At 44.7% G+C, this 22073-nt stretch overlaps 1 long non-coding RNA gene across 1 annotated transcript; it reads left to right on the top strand.

Moving 5' to 3' along the window:
* Positions 1-1910: 1910 nt before the first annotated feature.
* LOC116964108 lies at positions 1911-5684 on the top strand. The gene is made up of 3 exons (XR_004408556.2): positions 1911-2032; positions 4446-4576; positions 5551-5684. It is a non-coding gene; the product is annotated as an uncharacterized LOC116964108 (long non-coding RNA).
* The last annotated feature ends 16389 nt before the right edge of the window (positions 5685-22073 follow it).

Below are 22073 nucleotides of genomic sequence, written 5' to 3'. Positions count from 1 at the left end.
AAACTCCATTTGTCTTTGACAAGGCAGGAGAGATTTTTTTGCTTTGTTGCTATAGGTGAGAGGCTCCACTGGTACATCTTTGCTGCAATGTCTTTGTTTAATTATTTTTCCTCTAGATATGGAACGTGTCTGCTGCTAAGCAGTTGTGCAAAATCTGCCAATTTCTTGACAAGAGGTCACAGTACCCTGATGTATTTATGCCAGTGGTGGGAAAAGAGGCAGCTCACACACCTTTTTCTGTTGGTGAGGACACAGAAATACAAAATTACCAAAAAGACTCTGCTATAAAATGAAACTGGAATGATTATTTTTCCTGTGCTAATATAAAGGGCACTGAATATCCCTAAGTGCTAAGTGCAAAAAGGAGTCCAACCTTTCAGACAGAGAGCTTCTGAGCTCAGTGAAGGTTTGCTTAATTTTTAGTAATGCCTTTCTTTTCCATATGACAAGCCAAGGACACAGCAAAGATGTTGTGAAAATTATCCTCACTTGTCCTACATTCCAGGATTGTTCAAAGGGCAGCAGATCTTCTTCCAGCACAGTAGTTTCAAAGTTTATTACTGAATTCCTTTGGTACCAGCTCTGCTCATTTTTCCACCTTCTAAATTAAGTGTGAATTTATCAATTCCTAGTCTTTTTGGTTGCTTTGCTCTCTGTGCAAATCAATCTCATGCTACATTGCTTCTTATTATATGGGGGAAGGAGGGGAGGGATTGGGAGGGCATATGCCAGTAGCCAGATAACCATATTTCCATTATTATTCAAGGGGATCTTTCAGGGAGAAAGAAGAATACCTTTGTACACAAACCTGCTCAGGGCAATCCTTAGCCTGACGGCTGAGACACACCAGGGAGGAAGCTCAGGAGGAAAATTTGACTCTGTCAGTGGATGTTCTCCACCATGCCTCTCCGTCACCCGTTCTGACGGTCTGGGAGGCGGTTAATCAAGCAGACCCACTAAGATTCAAGGGAAATATGGTCTTTGGGACTACATCCTAGATTGTGGGTGCCAAAGTGAACGTGCCCACCTCTCGAAGTGGTGTGCTTCTCCTGGCTCCTAGGCATCTCTCATCTCGCTCTCCCAAACCTCGGGAGCGATCTCCGTAGCGCGGTTCGTTGTTTGTAACGTGTGGTGATGCTTGCCCTCCAGCAGGACTCGATTCAATAAGCCACATTCAAGGGACTTGTGCAGGTGGAAGGTGCTAAATGATAATCCTTTCAGATCCTACTACCATTTTGTGTAAGACTCATAGTTCATACATCCCCTACAGAATCTCACAGCTGATAATGAAGCTATTTGTTAATGTTTCTAATCAAAATGACATTACTAGTCAAGTCTTCTCTCTGTAAGTCTTCTGTAAATGCTGTGTATAGAATTTGTTTATTGTTTTAAATAAGATAGATGCATCATGTATTTTATATTTTTTGTGCTGGATGGAAACTATTTTGGTTTTATGAAGAAAAATGGTTTTAAAAATTATTTCTCTCTTTGTAGAAAATCAATAGATATTTTAGTAACTGCCTTCTAAAAATGTACTGTTATTATATTTCAAAGCATATAAGATAGGTACAATTATAGTACTGCCATAGTAAAATGTGCTTTGGTAATTAATAGCTTTAATACTATATACTTTGTACTTGCGGTTTTCATAGATAAAAGTGGTTTGTAATTTAATGCAGAGCTTAAGTTCAAGTGCATGTATGGAAATACAGAATAATATATTTCTTAATAAACATGTAGAAAATATTCGCTCTTAATGTGGACTATTACAATCTGGTTGAGGGGCAGGTTTTATATTTTCAGTGAGTGGTGATGTGTCATTTTTTAGTAGTATAAAAATGTCCCTTTCTCCTCCGTTTTGGATAATAAAATGTTTTTTTCCCTGGCAAAGACAATTGTTCTAGAATAGGTGCTGCTCCCAAAAGCCTGCCTAGATGGCAGTATCCACTCATGTAACCTGTACTCAAGGATGGCGGCTGTTTAAAGTGCATGTTATGGAAAAATGACATAGAGTTCTAAATTGGACAGGAAGGTAGGTGCTGTTACATACAAATAACTGTTTCTCATTAAATTCCTTAACAATGAAATTCAAAGGCAAGTCATATTTTCTGGTTTTTAACCACTTTGGTCTCTTAATTAGATTAATTAGATTATGCAAAAAACGTGTGGAGGAATACTCTCAGATTTAAACTGGGCAGTGATTGTTTCACCCTAAATAACTCTTTCTAAAGCAAAAACTGTGTCAGTACTCCTTGCTGATAGTCCATAAAATTTGTAATCTATCTAGTCATGCTCATTTAACACTAATTGCTGGAAATAATTATGGTACATAGTTTAATGCTGAATCCTGAGATTGGAATTCAAGAAATACATACACAGCATTCATGGGATCCCAGATTTATTAGCTGCAGATGAAAGACTTGTACTCTTCTTCTGTCATCTGGCTCAGTTAAGACTGTAGTGCCATAACAACCTCATCATAATAAACAGTTCACCAATTAATAAAAATTGGATTTAAATCATTAGGGGCATTCTCCCTCATGGAAGTACACGTGTTTATAAGAGGATTAGCTAGTAGTACGTTCTCCCTGCAGTAGCCAGGAGACTCGACACAATGACCTTCCACTCCTATGGTCTGATAATCAGTTCTGAGCTCATGAATCTTTTCAGACAGCTCTCTTGCTCCTGTAGCTAAAAAATGGTGTTCCTGGTGCACTGGCATATTGCAGAAGCTCTGTTCTAGCCACATAACTTCAGAGGCAGCAACTGAAAAGAATCCATTCAGCAAGCTGGCAGAGATTGTTATCACAGCAGCTCATGGGGTTCAGTGAGCATTATATGTTCATAACAAAATAAGCTGACACAGTCTGTAAGCTCGGCCAGATTTCAGTAAACCCGAAATAAGGATGCAATTCTTTTGTAGCTCTTTAGCTGCTTAGCTGCTCTGCAAGATACGTGCTTGTTAGATATGGGAGATGTACATCTGACTTTAGTATAAACAGGATTTTTAGAATGTAATTCTGTTGCTTACGCTTTGGCATTGAGCACCATTTGAGACACCCTGGGGTATCCTGCATGGTCTCCACATCTCCAGCTACTGCTTCCATAGGTCCTATGTGATATCTGCCAACCCTGTGTGTATCTTGGGTGCCTTAGGGCATCTCAAATGGCGCTAGATGCTTGTGTTCAGTCATCTAAATGGAGCCCTTTGTTTTCTGGGGCTTGGATAGCTGATGTCTGACTATTTTTCTGGGAGCTTGCATAAAATGCTAGCACTGAGATTGGTGCATGTCTCAATTTTCAAAATAAATTGCTCAAATCCCCAGTAAGTACATAAGGTGGGCTACATGACATGTTGTGCGTGTGAAGGGAAGGTTTGTCTCCTGAGTGATGGGCTGATGCTGAGCTGGGCAGTTAGTTCCTTGAGGCAAATAATTTAGAGCAGAACTCCACCCTTCTAAATGTCTCCTGGCTGGAGTTGGTTGCCCTAGTTCACAAGGTTTCTGATGAGTATCTGAAGATAACAGGGGGGCAGGTCTTGGTTCAACAAAGCCATCAGCAACAGTGGTGAGTTAATGGGAGATGAGGGATCTGTAGTCCCCTTTCAGGAGCTGTATGTGGGATTCAGTTGAGGATTAAGCCACCTAAATTTAAGTGTTGGATAAAGGTGTGTATGGCCGAGCAGGGCAGTTGAGCAAGCTAGTAAGTGCCGTTAGGGTAATCTGACTCACCTCAGGCACTGTTGCTACATACTTGTGTGGGCAACAGGAGCTAACTCTCCAGTGGCTGTAGCTGTCACGGGATCACAGCCCAAATGTGGATGTTAGATGCTTAACTTCAGATGAAATTGCCCATTCCGTGGTATTGGCAGAGAGGAAAGAGAGTTGGAGAAGCAGCACACGAAATGTTAGGTGGATGCTGGGGCCATGCACTAACTGGTGCATGGAAGAAGCCGGAAGAAGATGGTCTGTCCCTCAGTCCAACTGCTACAAGCAGCAATGGCCTTACCTGTACTTAATAACATGTTAGTCATCCCCAGCCCTCTAAGAGAAAGAACTAAGCCCCCTGATTAATAATACTGATTAATTTGCTCATTAGTCTGTTTCATATTACAAATGCAACACTGAACCAACCCCAGCTTTGCGTTTATGTTACTTGCTTTGAAATTATTTTATGGTCTTTGGTTACATTTTTAAACCCTATTTTTGTCTATCTTGGAGGAAATAAAATAAACCAAAATAACTTACGTACTTAAGTACTACGTTAAGAGTAGAAACTAGTGTCTGTAGGTCTGCTCATGTAGGTCTGTGGATAGCTGTTCTACGACTGACAGTAATGTGCCACCAGTGTTTGAGAAGGACTCCCTGTTGATTCCTGCATCTAATTAATTACCTTTATATGATAATTAAATCATTCCTGTTTACTTGCACTCTGTTTGCTTGCAGCTGAGTACTGGCTGAAAACAGAAATTGAGTTTATGATGCCTGCGGATGCACTCTTCTTGCAGTGTTTGTGAGCTCTGCCATGCCTGAGCCGCTGCTAGTTCCAGTTTTGTGTGGTCTCAGGCAGTTCTGAGGTAAGTGACCCGGGCTGCAGACAGATGCTTTCTTTCCAGTCTTTCCACCTCAGCCCTTGCTGGCACCCCCCTTATCCTGGGCGACGAAGCAGTGCAGATGAGCACAGTTGTTCCCGTGCCGGGCGAAGCCTCTCTGGTTAGCTCCCACTATGAATTCGGGCCGCTCATGCCTGACCTGGACTTCTCCCGCCTTTTCCAGAGGGAAACCTGGAGGACAAGGGAGATGGTGGAGGAGCAGGGTTGCTCCAGCGGCTGGCGGGGGGGCTGGCAGGGCGAGCAGTCCCCACTGCTGCCTCCACCCGCACCCCCCACGGGTCGGTGAGAGCCCCCCACATACAAATGTGGTTTGCTTGGCTTCCCAGGGCTCTGGCATAAGCCGCACAGGTAGTAAAGCTGATGCATCCCCTTCCCCTCTGCTGCTCTGCCAGTTTAGGTTGTGCTGGGGACCCCGAGGCAGCCCTTACCAAGGGTCCGAGTGGTGGAGGGCACCATGGGTGTGCAGAGCAATGCCAGCATCCCCAACACTTTTGGTTTGGCCTGGGGCGAGGAGCACTGGCCCGAACCCTGCCTCTGCCCGAGCTGTGGCAGCGGGACAGCGTGGGCCACGTGGGGACCGTGACCTTCAAGGGGTTGCAGAAGCAACCTGTGCGGGGGCAGGCGACGGCAGCGCAGGCAGCAGCCGGCACGCAGGCACAGCGGTGCCTCCCTCGGGCAGCTGAGCCAGAGCAGCGTGGTACCCGACAGGCTGGAAATAAGCCGTGATGGGAGACAAATGGAAGAGCCAGCTCAGCCCCGCGAGCCGGGGGGACGGGTCCTGGCTGGCCTGGAGAAGCAATTCCAGGTTGTTCAGTGACAACCCGGGACCTGACAGGCACTGCGTGACCCCAAGCCCGCACACATTTGCAGTGCAGCGCCTTGGCTTTCCACGTGCTTGGGTAGCTCAGCCATCTCATGCTCTTCGTTTGCTAATCCAGGGTTTTTCAGGAAGGGGACAACCTAGATATGTTTGAAGTTTTGGTCTGATTTCTGCAGCAGACAGGGGGAAGGTGCCCCTGGCAGGACCCACAGCTGCAAGGTAGTGCTGTAGGCTTTCCCCTGCCACCCAGCCTGGTGCAGGGCAGTGTCTCAAGTCAAAGCAGAAGACGCTTGAGAGGTATGTGTCACATATAAAAGTATTTCTGGGTAGCTTTTTATCCCATAAAAACCAGGAAGATCGTGTCTGCTCTGATGATAAAGCTCTAATGTCTATTGGCTTGACCTCAGGGATTTTTGAAGATGCCTCTTAAGAAAGCAGTGAGGCAGTAGAGGAACAAAGAGCAGTCTTGTTCAAGTGCAGCTTCAGTGGCTTCATGGCATCCCATGCTGTAACCCACTGGTCCTGTGTTTTATTCACAAAACATAATTTAACTTGGGAAGGAAAGTGTGAGCAGTTTGCCATTCAAATGTTAATACACAGAGAACAAAAAGGACTAATGACAAGGTTAGAGTAACCATAACTTACTCATTTCCAATGATTTTTTGTCAGCTCCCTCCCATCTCTTCAGTAAAGTTTTCTGCCTCCCTTTTTGCCAACAACCTAGCTACTTTTTCAACTACACTTTCAGACTTTTAAAGTGTCTTTTGTCTCACTTGTTTGTAATAAAACTGAAGTACAGGTTATCAAGCTCTTCCTCATTTGGTGTTTGTTACACTTGAGTTAGAGGTGGCGGAAGCAAAGGCAAGCGGGTGTTGAACTGCCTTGCAGATCAGAGCCAGTCTGGAGCCTTTGCCTTTTCCCTCCATCATTTCCTTCCTGGCTTTGCCCAGTGCCACAACTGACCCACAGCTTCCCCAGGTGTGGGGAGGCTTCGCTGTCCCCAGGCAGGAGCCGGGGCTGAGCCAAGGAAGATGGTGGAGCCAGTACTATGGAGGCGGCTGCTGCTGCCGCCTCACGATGAGAGTGAAAGGGTGAAGAGGTGCAAGGTGGGCACTATCATTCCATAACGGGGTCACAGCCCTGCCTGCCCTCAACCAGCGATTCCAGCTTCCCTGGGCTTCCCCTCCGCTGCCAGCCCCAGCTCCAGCCCCTCAGGAGAGGGAGCCAGCCTGGCCATCACGGACTGGGCATCTGTTGCCTACCTGCAGTGCCCTGCCTGCTGCCGCCTCATCCCCCGCCTCATCATTTGGTCTTGTTCCTCCTCCCCCAGGTGAGGCAGCTTTGGTGACGTACAGCTATTCACGGCTCAGGACCATCAAGAGGCTGAAACACTGGCTGAGGCTGTGGTAGGGGTGTTGTCATACGCACAGCATGAGCCTTTGGGAGCTTGCACTTTATCTAATTAGCTTTCAGCAGAGAACCTGTGATTCATCTTGTGTTACGAGCAGTGAAATTGCTGAGAGTTTTGCTGTCCCCCTCACTAACCGAGCCCTTAGCTACCATAGTGCTGTGGGTTAAGTGAAGCCTGGTGCAAATTTGTCTGGGTTTCTGCTGTTGCCACCCCAGCTCTCAGCTTGATGCTACCTCTGCTCTTGCAAAGCCACTTTGTGGAAGCACAGGAACTGCCTCTGTTCAGCCTGCTGTTTTGGGGAGGAGGATGTTCACATTTGATAGTTAAAATAATCTCAGCGGCGCATAGCTGCAAAAGTAAACTGATAATTTGGTGTGTCTGCATCTATACACACTCACTGAAATGAATCAGGCTGCTCTTGAATGAATCTGGCTACCTGAGACTGAAGATTAAAATATTTTTCCCAATGAGTTTGAATAATTTTATTTTTAAGGACAAACGATCCTTGGGTTTCAGTCATTTCCTTCAGCTGTGCTGGTAACAACTGTACATATCTATAGATGAAACCTTACAATCCTTCATCTAGGTATGAAATATTGGGCCTTTTTCTAAGTAGGTTCTTTGGATTTATTTGCTTATTTTTCCACCAGGGGGAATAGATAAATTCAAGTGGGCTTTTGTTATTTTATTACTTATTTATGAAGCTCTTTAATCCTTTCATTAAATCTGGTGCTATGCTGAGAACTCTGCTGGGCAAGCCTCGCCGCAGTCCCTTGCCATGAGGTGAGTTATGGCTGCGGACGCTCCCCGTTCTCTGCCAGGCAACTTAGAGACGTGACGCTGTATCTGAGAAGGACAGCCATGACTATACTGTCCTGTGTCCTGTACACCTGGAATACATCAGTGCTTCCTGCCCTGTCACCAGGGTCCGGCCGTGCCGGCTGAGAGGACAGGGCTTGTGCAGGACTGGCCACCCCTCCGCACGTTCCTGCAGCTTGAGGAGGGTGCTGAGCGCTTCGTGCTGGCAGGAGCACCAGATCAGAAATGTTCCCATGCCTGTTTGGATGTGAATAAGTGGTTCAGGTCTGGGCCACCAGTACCACCAGCTAAATGTTGTGCTTACTGAGGCTGCACTAAATTTCAGCTGCTCTGCCAACATGCTGTGCGTCCTTACTGCCACCCACGGCCGTAGGCTCGCTCTCTGCGCCGAGCCCGTCGGGCAGGAAGATTTCAGGCTCTCATTTGCACATAAACCACCTTTTCTTTCCAGGGCTATTGGACTGTGTAGGTGGCAACCCTTTCAGCTTCACCAGCCGGTCGTTTCCTCTGCCCACAGTGGAAACTATTAGGTGTCCCTCTGCCCCAAGATGGAGGCTCCTCGCTTTGTAATTTGCTAGCCCCACCACGAGGGGAGCGGGCCAAGCCTGGCTGTGTGACACACAGCTCCTGGGGCAGCGTCCCAAACCCCTGCTCAACCCCAGAGGCTGCTAATGACACGGAGCCAAAGGGTGAGCTCAGCTGGGCCGGTCTGGGGCTATTTGTGCACTCCTGATTGGTTTGATCAAAAAATTATCAGCAGTGATGATCAGCAGGGTTGGCCCCAGCCAGCTGGTGTAGAAGTGCATGAATTTTAGGCTGGTGGAGCAGTGACTACTGACTGTGCGTGCGTGTGTTACATATATATACTTCGGTGAAGAGCATACTCAAGGTACCTGAATATCTTGGTGGGAAAAAAACCCAACAAAACACTGCTCATGCATTTTTAAGAGGCTGTATATAGTATGGCACTCTAGCTGCATCCCATTATCTGAAATGAGATGTTCAGAAACAGTCAAGAAACAAGAAAGTGACAAAATGTGGTGAAGACTGTAAATCATAAACTACAAAGCAAGCCCACATCTTGCAACAAAAGCTGCTTTATTCAGACAAGGAAGTGCACTTAGGCATAACTTTAAATAGCATGCATCAGAAAAACTCTCAAATTCTATATAATTTGACATAATTAAATGTAGGTATTTCATCCTACTACAATTTACTGCCTTGCCCCTTGTGCCTACAGTGTTGATATTCATCATAGATCTGAGCAGTTTATTTCAGTGAAAGCTAACCCACACTTGCAGAGCCCAAATTATAATTATCCTACTCCAAACTGCCAGTCACGGCTCCCTCCATTGACCATTCAGATCCAACCCCAGGCAGAGAGGCGTTTGCCTCCCAGGGGATGCAGGCGTGTGCAGGCAGACCCCTGAGCAAGCTGCCACCCTCCTGGTGCCCCTGTCTTCTTTCTGGACTCCTCTTTTCAAGACTGCTCTCTTTTCCTCCTCATTTTACTCCTCTTGTCCCCAGCGTAACTGCAGTTCTGCCTTTCGACTGCTGAGGTCTGGGGATGTTACATTTCTGTGAGAAAAACATTGTTTCAGGCAGTATAAAAAGGAGGAGAAAGTCCTGGAAGCCCTTTTTGTCATGGCTGTTATTCAAACCAGAGAGATCCCAGTGGTGGCAGCTATGAGAGGGACAGATGGACCACGGGGCTGTGTGTCTGTCTTCTCCTGGACTGGAGAACTGCTGTGGATTGATGCAGGACTTCACAGAGCTGGGATGTTAAACACGGAAAGAAACTAGCCATGGATATGTCACTGGGGCCCCAGTTCCAGCACGCACCTGGGAAGAGCTGCCAGCCCATGAGAGAGTGCAAACCTCCCCCAAAGGCGGTGGTGGGTTCTCAGGGGTTCAGAGGGCTGTGACCAGGACACTGTCAGCTCACCCAGAGGGTTACAGGCACGTGGGGAGGGTGTTTTGGGAGGGGTGGCGCGGGCATGCCGGTGCCCGCAGCAGCTCTTGTTTGCGCGTCTGGCAGGCAACGCCGTGCCGCGGTGCCAAGGGCAGGCAGCAGCCCTGCTCTGCCACAGGGTGGGGAACAAAAGGCCGTTATCCAGCCCAAACCGCCCAAACCCCGGGTTAGTTGCTGTTGCTGGGGTGGTGCCACTGGAAATGTTGCGGGACGTGCAGGGAGCAGGACGAGGTCTTCACCTACCCCACCACCCGTGGTCCGTCACGGGGGGGGGGGGCAGAGGTACACCAGGGCACAGCTGGGGAGCTTCTCCCTCAGCACTGTCAGCACGATCACCTTAAAAACTACCTCATTGCTTCCATTTCTAGTGCAAGCTTACCATGGTATTGCCAGTAAACATTGTATACTGACAGAAGTCTATATTATGTATGCTCAGCCTCGTATGTACTATCAGATGGACTGTATTTTTTGCTGGGATGGAGTCTGCACATATTACCAAGGTTCAGCTTAATTCCTTTGCTTTCCCTTTCCTTGCTTATTATGTCATTGTTGGGAAGGAAAAAGTGACCAAGAAGCTTCTCCAGTGATTTATGTGGAGAACATACAAAAATCTGACCAGCAGTGAGCTAAATTAATTTTTTGATGTGGACTTGACACCCACATCTGTGTTTAAAAGAATTAAGCTGGTTTAAATTCTGCTGTATCAGCCTGAACGCCCCCAACCAATTTTTTCACTATCAAGTTTTTTTTTTTTTTTCTTTTGTAAATGGCTTTTTGTTCTCTTATTTTTTTTTTTGAAAAAATAGATCTGAGAGAAAAGTACCAAGTTTTTGCCAGTGTGCCAGATGCCAAATTCACCCAGGTAAGTACATTGGAAGAGAGGGATTATGCTTTGGTTTGTTTGGGATCTGGTTTTCTGAGGTCTGGTTTTAGCTCCAGAGGCTTAAGGCAAGGCTTGTAAAAATGGTAGCTAAAAATACTTCCAGGCATGTGTAAGATTTCAAATTTTACACAATTTCTCTAACAGAAAAACCTGTCTAAACAAAGCCCTTGATTTATTTTTTTTCGCCACTGTCTCTCAGACTTGGCCGCACTCAGCTTGCAGCATAGGTACAGCTAAAGATGATGAAAAACATGTAATGAAGCATGATGGGGTTTAGCTTGTGTGTGTAGCCATTCCCCAAGCAACACTGGCCAGGCTTTCAGGGAGGCATTACCATATCCATACATTTCTATTTTTACACCCTGCAGCAAACATGTCATTACCACTGAACTGAGCGGGGCCTGCTGAGAAACAAAACTTCAGACATCGCCTCTCGCACACCAGAGGAAACCAGTGCCACCAGCCCAGCCACGGGGGTTTGCAGCACATCAGCTCTGGAAGCAGTGGTGGGGATGGGATGGGATCTGATGGGGATGCTCGACCCAGGGGAGCTTGCTCTTCACTTGGTCCCGCGGGAGCCTCATCCTCCCCCTGCCCCGGCTGCGGCTCCCAGCACAGGAAGGGTCCCGGTGTGAAAATCAGAGCTGGTTTCTTGTTTCCCATGTCCTCACGAGGAAGCCATGGGCCAGCACCTGGACCCAAACATACTGGCACCTTCAGGGCTTTGCAGAGAGAAATAACTTTTATCAAGCCCTTTGAAAGTTTTCTAGTTTGCAACGAGTACACAGGTCAGTGGTCTCACTGTGCAATTCAGTTACCAAGATTAAAGTCTTGAGAGTGCTACTGAGCTTCCAAAATAATAATCATAATTAAAAAAACCCAAATTTTTCCTATTGCATGAACATGCCAAAAGTACAAAAAATCCATGGAAAAATAGATGGATTTTTCATTTTGGCAGATCCCATAAGATTAATATATTTGCTGAAAAGCCCTTTTGCAAGCAGTATTTATGCCAAGTGTTCCCTTCTGAAGCTCACAAAATATCTGAAAGCATTAAAAAAATCCAAGTTCAGTACCTGTATGGCTTCCAGTTATAATAAAGGCAGTCATGTGGCAGATATGATTGGACTGATCTTTTGTAGCATTTTGGGGTTGTTTACATATTTGAAGTTTTCTAATTCAGATCCCTGGGCCAGAAACATGTAGCAACCTTTTCATGCTGAAATTTTTTTAAAGTATTATTTTTCACTGTGTTCTCCCACAATCCCGCTTTGCGTTTTGATACAAACTGAGGCAATAAATGAAAGGTAAAACTGGTGCTCCAGGGTGATCCTCACCGCAAATGTTTGCTGAGGTGAGCTCTTCTGTACAAAACATACCAGCTTTTGCTCTTGAGACCTCCTCTGGCCAAAATCATGTTCGTGGAAACGTGGTGCAAGTTAGCAAGAAGAAAACAGTTGGTCTCAGAGGGGCATCTTCTGCAGTGGAGAGCGCTGTGGCTTGGCCAGGCCAGAGACACATACGCTAACTGCAATAATAATAACTGGGAATCTCTTAGTTGCATACTTGATTCCAGTGAGATCTCCGACCAACATGACAAGTTTGGCTGTATGGAAAGGGACAGTGGCTGCTGATGGGGGTAGATGAGAAGACTTCAGAGACGGGAGGTCATATATGGAGTAAACACAGATGCTGGCAGAGACTTCAGAAAATGCACTGGAGAGCCAAGGTCAACCACAAGCCATACCAGCTTGGTGATTGTCTCCTGATAGTTGTGGTGGTTTGGAGAGAGCTCGGGGAAGGTTACGGCACCTGGGAGATGTCAGAAGAAATAGAAAAATTACACTGCAACTTTATGCTAATAGTGAACATGGTGTAAAACCCCATCCCAAAATCAGCAAGTTGGTTTGAGGTAATGGCAGAAATTGGGCAGAGGTGATGGAAATTGCCTCTTGTTTTTTGGGTGGGCTAAGGGATGCCTCAGGCAGCAGTGCTGGGGTGGTATTGGCTGATGGTGGGAGCCCTGGATGTGTGGGTGAGCAGACACCTTGCAACACCTCCTCCTGGCACGCAGGCAAAGTTGCCAAGAAGTGTCCAACATGGGAAGGCAGTCTGGGTAAATCCTGTTTGTTTTTCACTGGAGGAGAACGGCAGTTGCAGATCAACAAGAGGCATTAAAGGTCAGTAGTATCAAGGAATTTCATTTACTTGTTGAGCCCGTACTGGTATGGAAACAATGGAAAGACCAGAGGAAAGGTCAAGGAGAGAAGCTGGTGGAAACGCTTCAACAGATAAAACACTGAATCAATGAAGTACCAACACTAGGTTTCTGGTGGAAATACATATGGATCGTAGGAGTTAAAACCATTCACTTTGTCTCATAATGTTTGCAAAGGATAGGAGCTGAGAGAACAAGTTGGGTTACAGGTCTGGAAATGTCTGAGAGAGCTGGACCACAACCAGTAATCTCTGATAGGAAAGCTGGTTAGGTTGGGCACACAGTGAAGTAGAAAGCTGGCAGGGTCCTGCAACCAACACGGGTCTGGAAAATGTTTGGGCAGAGATACCGTGGGTGACCAAGAGCATTGTGTCAACAAAACGTTAACAAAGACCTAAATGAGCCGAAGATCAGCTGGGAAGAAGTAGATGAAAGGTCCAATGGCTGCGGTTTTGGAGAAATCATCTGCTGAGTTTATGAGTCATGGAGACCAAAACCAGATAGGAACAAGAACTGGGCAGTCACAGTTATGGCCTGCTGGGTCTGGGGACGAACCACTAATTTATTTTGCATGCACCATATTGCTGACTCCCTCCATATTTGAATTAAAAAATAGGCCTTTTTACACCCAGAAAAATGAGTAATGCTTGTGAGCTTAATTCATACCACTTGTATCGTTGCTTCTGTGAATCAGATGGCCAGCAATTTTGAGAGTACGTGGGAACCTCGGGCTGTTTCCTTGCTTTCATTTCATCTGTTTACTACACTTATGGTGAGACACGGAAGTGGTGATGAGTATTGCAAAACCAGGTTGCTTTTGCTGGATCCCACTGTGCTGTAGCTCCAGCTACTTTCCTTTCCCATGAAGGCACCGACTCCCGCACGCTGCAGTGCAGAGCTCTGTCCCAAGGCAATAGCTGGAGAGGCGACAGCTGTCATGCAGTCATGGCCAGATGTGCGCACAGGGCTGCGTCTGTAGCCGTAACAGAATGGGATGCAGCAAGTTATGAACTGCATTTTTTACCATGTGCTGGGCTTGCTTGGAGCCTGGCTGAGGACAAGGCTTTTCTGTCACGTTCCTGAGAGTTTGGGGAAAGATTTCTGAGGGCCTTTTACGGGGTGTTACTGAAGGCCACTATGATACAGTAATTTAAGTATGTACACTATTTCTCAGTCACTTATAGCCTCATGGTGCCTGCAGGATGGGGACACCAGAATGACCGATGGATCTGGTGTTTTCCATTGCTCCTGATGCTCAGCGTCTTAATGGGGGGGGTCTCTGACGCGCCAATGTTTTCCTCCTGTTTGTGTAGATAGTGACATATCACATCTTGTGATTGTCATTTCAGATAGCAGCAACAACCACGGTAAGCCTCCAGGAGACATAGGAATACCAGTGGAAGAAGAAACCGTAACGGTGATCTCCCTAGGCTCAGTTTCTACAGCTCTAGTTGACAAATTCAGGATTTCACCCAGCAGACAGAACAGAAAGTCTTGTCAAAACATCTTTTACAAATAGGGAGAGGTCAGACCTGTTTTTATCCTGAATGGAACTTTGACGCAGTCAGTCATGTGATGTTCCTAGTTAATGCAGAACCAAAAATATAAGGCACATGGTTCCTTCATAGGTCATTTCAAATAGTTCAGCTGAACAAAAATTTGCCTTTTCACTAGAAAAGGTAGTTTCCTTTTCAACTGTCATTCCAAAGCAATGCTAGGAATGTCATTGAGAAATGCTATGACATAAAACTTGGACCAACTTCAAAATAAATTCTAAATGTATTTTCTCCATAATATCTGCTTAGACCCAGACCTTTTATTTTTTTTTTTTTTTCCAAAACACTGATGACAGTTTGTAGACCACAATACATCTCTTCACAGTGCAGTAAGATTCCGGCCCATGTCTTCCCACAGTCTGTCCAGTCACTTCCTTGCACAAATCCCATCAAAGATGCCTGTAGCTCACCAAAGAGCTCCATTTTGGTTACATTTTCATAATTATGCAAGAAGCACAGGATATGTCTCTCTCCAAGCACACTTATTTTTCTCCATATCAAAGACACTTGTTTCCTTGTTCAGATCAAAGACACTTCTCAGTGTTAGAAGTTTCTTACATGAAGAACTAAGCTGAACAATTACAGCAAGCTTGCTCGATACCTCTATCAAACCATACCTCAGCATGTTCATTACTTTTTACTTTGTGTTCTCTCTGCTGTGTTTACATTTGGTTTATTTTCTTTTAACCTCAGAAGCACAGGAAGGCTGTCACCATGCACTGCAACAGCTTTAGTATTCCTGTTGTAATACAGTCCTTTTCGTAGATTTTTGTTTCATAAAGTTCTTGGTTACCTATTCCAGAATGTTATGACAGGTATTTAAAACTGGATTATGAGGTCCCATAGAGAATTATATTAATGAAAAAGAGGCTAAGTGCCCAGAGAGGTGGATGCAGCAGGCAATGGGGAGCTTCAGGGAGCTGTTTCTTATCGCACTTGGGCATATTCCTTGGAGTAATTACCTCTACCTCCTAGAAATTGCTCTGAGTGTCAGACCATTTGCACTTCAAAAGCACAAGACTGTCCTTTGCTATTTGCTAATTAGTCTGAAAGCTCTGATAACACTGGTTAAGAAAAAAAATAAGGAAGTGGGGCTGGCTGTCTTGGCTGTCTTGTCTCCTCCAGTAGAACCTGTCTAAAATAATCAGAGACATTGGTTTCAGCACCATGGTCCCGTGAATCAGCAAGACCAGGCGTATATTCCCTCCCAGCACTTTCCCTACCACGTGAGGTCAGGGGGAGAGGGGATGGGGTCTCACGGAGCACCAAAGTAGCTTTGATGTCCCTGAGCCTTCAGAAAATCTTTTGTGCCTTCATAAAGGAATGGTGCCCATGAGAAAAAGCCTCAGACTTCGGGGTGTCAAGCTTGAGCCTGTTCACTATCTGGGGCTCCTGGTGATAGGCAATATAGCCAAAAGAGAGAGGATAGATTTCCCTCCTTTTCCTTCCCATGGTGCCCATGGACACTTTTCACAAAAGACCCCGGTGGGTAAAACCCCAAAAGTTAAGTATGAAGTAGGTGCTGTTCATGGGACTGCTAGGCATACAAGAAACAAGGCATGAGGCAGATCAGACTTCTTGTGCCTCTCAAGCAGTCACAGCAGCTGAGCCCAGCTGCAGGAGAGCTAACAGCTGCAGGCAAAATGTGGGCTAAAAAGATCTAGTCAAATTTTAGCATGAGACAGACAACATCTTCCCAGTAGAGATGGGAAGCATTAGCACCGCTGTGCAAGGCTTTATGTATGATTTTGTTTAGAAAACTGTTTCCAGCTCTGATTAGCTGTGTTTCAATAAAAGATAAACTGGAACAGATGTGGTGAAGGGCTCTAAGGGTGATCAAGGCAATGGGAACTCTATTTTCCACGTGGAGACGGAGAGTGACTTGTTTGGCTTAATGATATGAAGAAAGCAGGGCCTTCATGAAAAAAATAATTATGTGAAAACATAGGGAAAGAAACAAACTATTTAGGTTAAATGGCAATGCTGATAGTAGAAAAAATTTGGTGATGAAGAAAATTAGGACAGAAATGAGAAACTGGCCAGTCGTCCAAGGAATGGCATCTGGAAGAAGCTTTCTAAAAAATGGAAGAGTGAGGAGTTGAAATGTCTTCAGAAGGACCTCGCTGTGTGTACAGAAAGGTTTGTGTGACACTAGGGGTGAGCCTGCACATCCCTCAGATGTCCTCGAACCCTTCCGGTGGGGTGATGTGCCTCCTGCTGCCCCATGTATTGCAGTCCCTGTGGGGCACTGGAAGGACAGTTGATTGTCCCTGTACACCCTCTGAGGCTCCCTGTATACTGTAAAAGCACCTGGCCGTGGGCTGTACATGCTGCCAGATCCACGTTACATTTCATAGTTCTGGGCAACACGATGCCTGAGTCTTTTTGTAGCTCTAGTCTTTGGTCTCTGTACTGTCGTTCACCACTTGCTATAAACCAGAGCTGTTACAGCTGGGATGCTTAGCAGAGGTGCTGGGAAGATTAATGTGTGAAAGACAGTGAAGTGCTCAGATGCTGCAGTCATGAAGGTCATGTGAGTATGAGAGACAAGCAGTCTAGGATTCCAAAAGCTTGGAGGAAACTCTGCTGAAAGCCATTGACACCTTTATTCCCGTATCCCTGGGTAACTTTTGAAATTCCTGTGCTCTGATGACAAAGAAAAGCCATTTTTTGCACCTGCTTCTCTGAAAGTTTAGTGGGAAGAAGAAAGTAGAGGATGCACTATCTGGCCTGTGGGTAGCATGCACTGAGCAGTTCTCCCATGTTTCTATATTCCTCTGCTGCATACTCCAGACCCTCACTCTGTCCTACAATATCCAACCACTTCTATTCAGATGTTCTTGTCCTTGGTCTCGCAGAGCTGCCTGCAACACGCACAGCTTAGAAAGTGGATGTCTGCAAAACAAAGCTAGTTTCTGTCCTCTGCCTTTCAGAAGAGTGCAGTGAAGCCTCTCCCCATTCCCAGCAGAGGCAGCTGAGGCTAAAGTTACTATCCTCCTGATGTTCCCTCCCTCTGGCTGCGTGTCAATCCCACAGTAATCAGATGGTATAAGTTTATCTGTACAAATGTATACTTTAATGTAAACAGGTAGGAAAAGTGACACAGAATTTGTGTGGTTTGGAAGTTGTTTGCAGGACTCCTGAAGGCTGCTAAAGAACCACGGACAGGCAAGGGTAGGATGATGATTGTTTCAACCTGGTGACATTCTTCAGGATGTCACTTTCATGTTTCTGTCAAACACCTGTGTGGAGATTACACTGATCACAACTCATATTCACTGGTGGTTAGGAAATAGCAGGAAAGGAAAGCAATGGATCAAAACTAAATCATTCCTGAATGAAAAACAGAGCAAACTATTTGGGGCGGGTCTTCAACCAGCTGAAACAGGCAGCGCTGTGCTGCTGCTCTCCTGTCTCTGGAGTGTGAGCTGAACAAGCCTAGAGGATATCTCTCCCATACCCACCCCCTTGGGTTTTCCATCTAAGTTTCACACTTAACGATTTTCACCTCACTTTTGATAGAAGAAACATAGTCCACTTGTGCGTCTCTATTCCTGTTTCATTTATCTCTGCATGTGTTGCATCTGTGGCTTTACTGAGGTTATTTCTCAAAGAATAAGTCCTGTGGTGCTCTAAGTGTTACCCAAGCACAGCTCTGAGGAATTAATAGACTTAGAGGATCTCATCAATATAACAACAATAAAAAAAAGACCAATTTCCTCCCAGTCAGCAGCCTAATCAGTTTTATCACAGCTCATGCATTATCAACACTTGCTCTTTGATCAAGACGCATTTGGGCTTTGGGGAAAGTCGTTGTTGTTTGTCTGTTTAATTCAATTACTTCTTTGATCACTTCTGAGAGAAGTACCTGTAGATTAAACTCGCATTCATTTTGTCTTGGACATGAACAAAGAACTCATCAGATGCAGAACTCATCTTTCCCTCATTTTCTGGTGTCACAATGGCAATGTGCAGTGTGTATTTATTTGCACACACATAAACCACATGTCATTACTCCCTGCTTTCAAATGCAAGAACAAGTTGCCCTCTTGCCCCATGGACCTTGGTTATCTGCTGGGAAATACAAGAGCACCTCTCACTCCACTGCAATGACACATCCTCTCCTAAAGCATTAACTCGGGCCTCAAAACTCTGCTGTGCTGTTTCATTGCAGTTGCATTGGATGTAACACAGACACACAGTCTGGCGTGATGGACACAGTGGTTAGATTTCATTCCTGATAGAGCCTCAGAAACAACAAAAAAAAGGTTTTCCCTGAAGTAGCTGCAGGCTCATATTTCAATAAAACTCCCTAAACCAAATAGTTTATGAATAGCCAGAGATCAAGTCACATGGGGCTGCAACAAATGTCCTGCAGAAGATACGAGCTACTCTCAGGCAGCTCCAGGTTTCCTTCACAGGCCATTCAACAGCAGAAGGCTGTTTTGCTTCCTTTTGAGGACACTTTCGACTAATATTTGGAGAAGACAGCTAGTAGGTTGTACTTCATGCCTTTCATCAGCTTCTGGGACCCTCTGAACTAGATGGCAAGACTAACAAAGGTTGTTTTTTTTTTTTTAAAGTCAGAATGTCTGTGGTGTGAGATTATTTTATAATTAGTTATGAAAGCAAAGACTAACTGTAACTATATCCTGTTGTCTTGATTATTGTGTTATTGTCATATTGGTGGATATGATTTTTGTAACCAATAAGGACATTACTGTAACACATTGATCACTATGGTGAAGAAATGCTTAAAGTATCTGTAAAAATGCAACATGTTTAAAGAGCTAGTTCTTCAGTGGTTGTCCCCAGTCACACTTCTGGACACCATGCTATCTTATTTTTCCTAAGGTGTTTGAAAATAAACAAGGTGACCAACAGCACTGATTTTATCTGTAAGAAACATTAATCTCATCCCCTGATGTACATTTGAATGAAACTATGGATTTGTAAGGCAGTTGCATTCTGTTCAGCAACAAGGAACTGTTAAGACTCATTTAATCTCTGTCTGACATGACAGTCCACAGTGCCCTTACCATGAAACCGACTGTCCAGCTGAAGATTTCTAAGTGCATCCCCACCTTCCTGGGTTTTGGTTGCTCAACACATTCCCACCCTCATGGACATCTCCTTCTTACCTGAGGTTCCTGCATCTGCCTTCTCATCTCTCTCCCCAGAAATTCTGGTGCCTATCTAAACCCTTCCCACAATTTCATTTGTAAGGGGCTATTGCTCTGTGCCCTTCCCAGCCCCTGAATTAACATCTGAGAAACTGGTCCCTGTGGAAATGCTAAAAAAGCCCATGTGGAAGTCTTTTTTTCTGCAGGGTTTTTATGCCTCAGTGATGGTTTGTGAGCCTCATTTTAGCTTGAACTCAGGTAAACTCCAGAGCTGTAGGCAGGATTCGGTATGATTAAAAATATTTTTCTTCTACTTTCAGCTTGCAGCCCTCACCATTTCTATGATAAGTTGCTTCTCTGTCTATTTTAGCTCATGTTTAATGTAGAATATACTTAAGAAATGTGGAAGAGCATGAAGCTGTAAAATAGTCCTTAAGTGAGTCATGAGGCCCAAATAGCTCTGCTGAAAACAAACCAAAAGTGGTTCCCAGGCCTCAACCTCTCCACGTCCACCCACATTTCTTGTGCACCGCTAGCGCCTACCTGCCCCCACTGGAAGGGAAGCTGCTGAGAAGTCCTGTTCTGTGAAACGTGCTGAGGTCACGTGTATGGCCTCAGCACATTTGATACGACCCTTACGATTTAAGGGGTGTCACACAGGTGCTAAATTCTGTATGTGGAAGGGCTTTACCACCCACCTCTGTTCTCTTATGAACTGGGGTCACGGCGCATCACACTGGGGGTAGCCATGTGGCTCACGCAGCTTACGCTGCGGTTCTCAGTCAGTTTTCCTTTTACAAAGTAACTTGTGACATAGCATGATTTCCTCAATGAAATTTTAATGATGCACTAATTGGCTTTTTCCTAATTGTTTTCCCAATAGAAAAATCACTGAATCACTTTGTTCATAATGTAAGTACAGTTTCTCATGCTGAAACCCCTGCAGAAAGCCTATAAAATAAAAAAGAATTCAGTCTATATTTTATTTCTTGCAGGTTTAACTAAAAGAAAAGCATATATTTTTTCAAATCATTGAAATCTACATTTTAGAATTAACTCTGTAGGAAGAGCAGTGTATAACCGGTATTGTCTAAAAATGTAGTTTAGATACGATTTTAATTTTTAAAAAACTGGAAAACATTGTATAGCTAAATGAAGAGTTGCAAAATATTTATTCCGGAAATATTTTTTCCCTGAGATTTCTACATGTTAATGTAATTCTTTACCTACAGAAATAATTTGTAATTTATTATTGAGCCAGGGTGTTTTAGAAGATTGTACTCACATGGTAATAAAACATACTTTATGTTTCATTTGCAGATATCATCAGAAAATAATACTGAGCTGAGGATTCGTATGACGCATTTATGATATTCAGCTCCAGGTTCAAGTTGTTGAAGAAATATCAAATGTAGGTCTTAAGCACATCTTGATCAGTATCCTGATTACCTTTTGTTTTTGAAGTTGTCCCCTGTCTATCCATCAGACTTCATGGTGATGTTACATAAATTCTGCTGGTGTTGTAGTGGCATTGTAAATGTTGTAACTTAGGTGACTTTGCAATAAGAGTCATGAATCTTTATTTTCTGCATGTTTAAAAGATAAAATTACAATTGCTGTAGGCAGCAAGAGAGATCTGTAACCTCTGCATCAACAGGAATCTCAACAGAAGTGGAGCTTGGGTGCTTGATGGTTTAGGTAAGTTTACTGTGATTTCAGTATGTGCTGAACAGTCACAGAGTCAGACCAGCTCCAGCGATGCCTTAGTGCTGTATTTGCCATCAGAGAAATCTGTCATTTTATTAACTTACTCATTGATTTTTCTGATTATTAAATTACTCACTGATTTGTTTTACCCTTAGTGAATATAATCAATAAAAGGTAGGTTTGCTGTGGGACATGTCCCTGTGGGTTTAAAAGCTGTTGGTATGGTGGAACTGGAGCTTGTTTCATCCCCTGTCCCCATTCCCTGTCTCTCCCGCTGCCTCTTCTGGATCCCAAAGGAGGAGTCAGGATTTGGAGCCTGCCTGTCAGTGGGAGAGATGCTTCAAGTGTTACCTCCAGAGCTGTGTTTTTGGGAGGCGCTTATCACAGCTGAATTTGTTGCACATTTACACACCTGGTCTTCATGAGTTAGGACATAGACTCACTACCCCAGTGAGCTTTCTGAAATCGGGGGATTATTTAGTGTATTTATTTTTGGTAAGGGACTGTGTAGATAATGAACCCATTAACTTTTGTTTAATATCTGTTTTTAAGTGAAAGGAGCTTGTTGGCATTAGTAGACACTTTGTGAAGTTGACACTGTTTTGGGCACTAAGGATTAAATCAAAACATCTGGTTGGGCTGGTGTTCTGAGGAGCTGCTGCAATTCTGTGTATTCTTCAGGGGGAAAAGAAATGCTAGAGGACATGGCAGAATATTGTGTGTATGCATCACTGTGATTACCGTGGCAGCATTGCCACCCTGGGCTGAATGCCTGGCCCCAGGGGAGACAGTCAGGGCTTTATTGATAACTGTGAGGATGTCAGTTCTGGATTGAGATCCGTGTTTATATAGTGTTACACATGGAAACAGACTGGTAATCTCTGCTGAGTCTCTCTTAGGCCTTTTTCCAAATCAAGGAGCCAATGCAGATTTCACGTCAAATTCAGTCCAT

This window comes from Tyto alba, unplaced genomic scaffold (genome assembly GCF_018691265.1).
Source record: "Tyto alba isolate M040663 unplaced genomic scaffold, T.alba_DEE_v4.0 Super-Scaffold_40, whole genome shotgun sequence".
Taxonomy (NCBI): Eukaryota; Metazoa; Chordata; class Aves; order Strigiformes; family Tytonidae; genus Tyto; species Tyto alba.
Note: the sequence above shows the minus strand (reverse complement) of the source record. Positions and strands in the feature narration are given on the sequence as shown.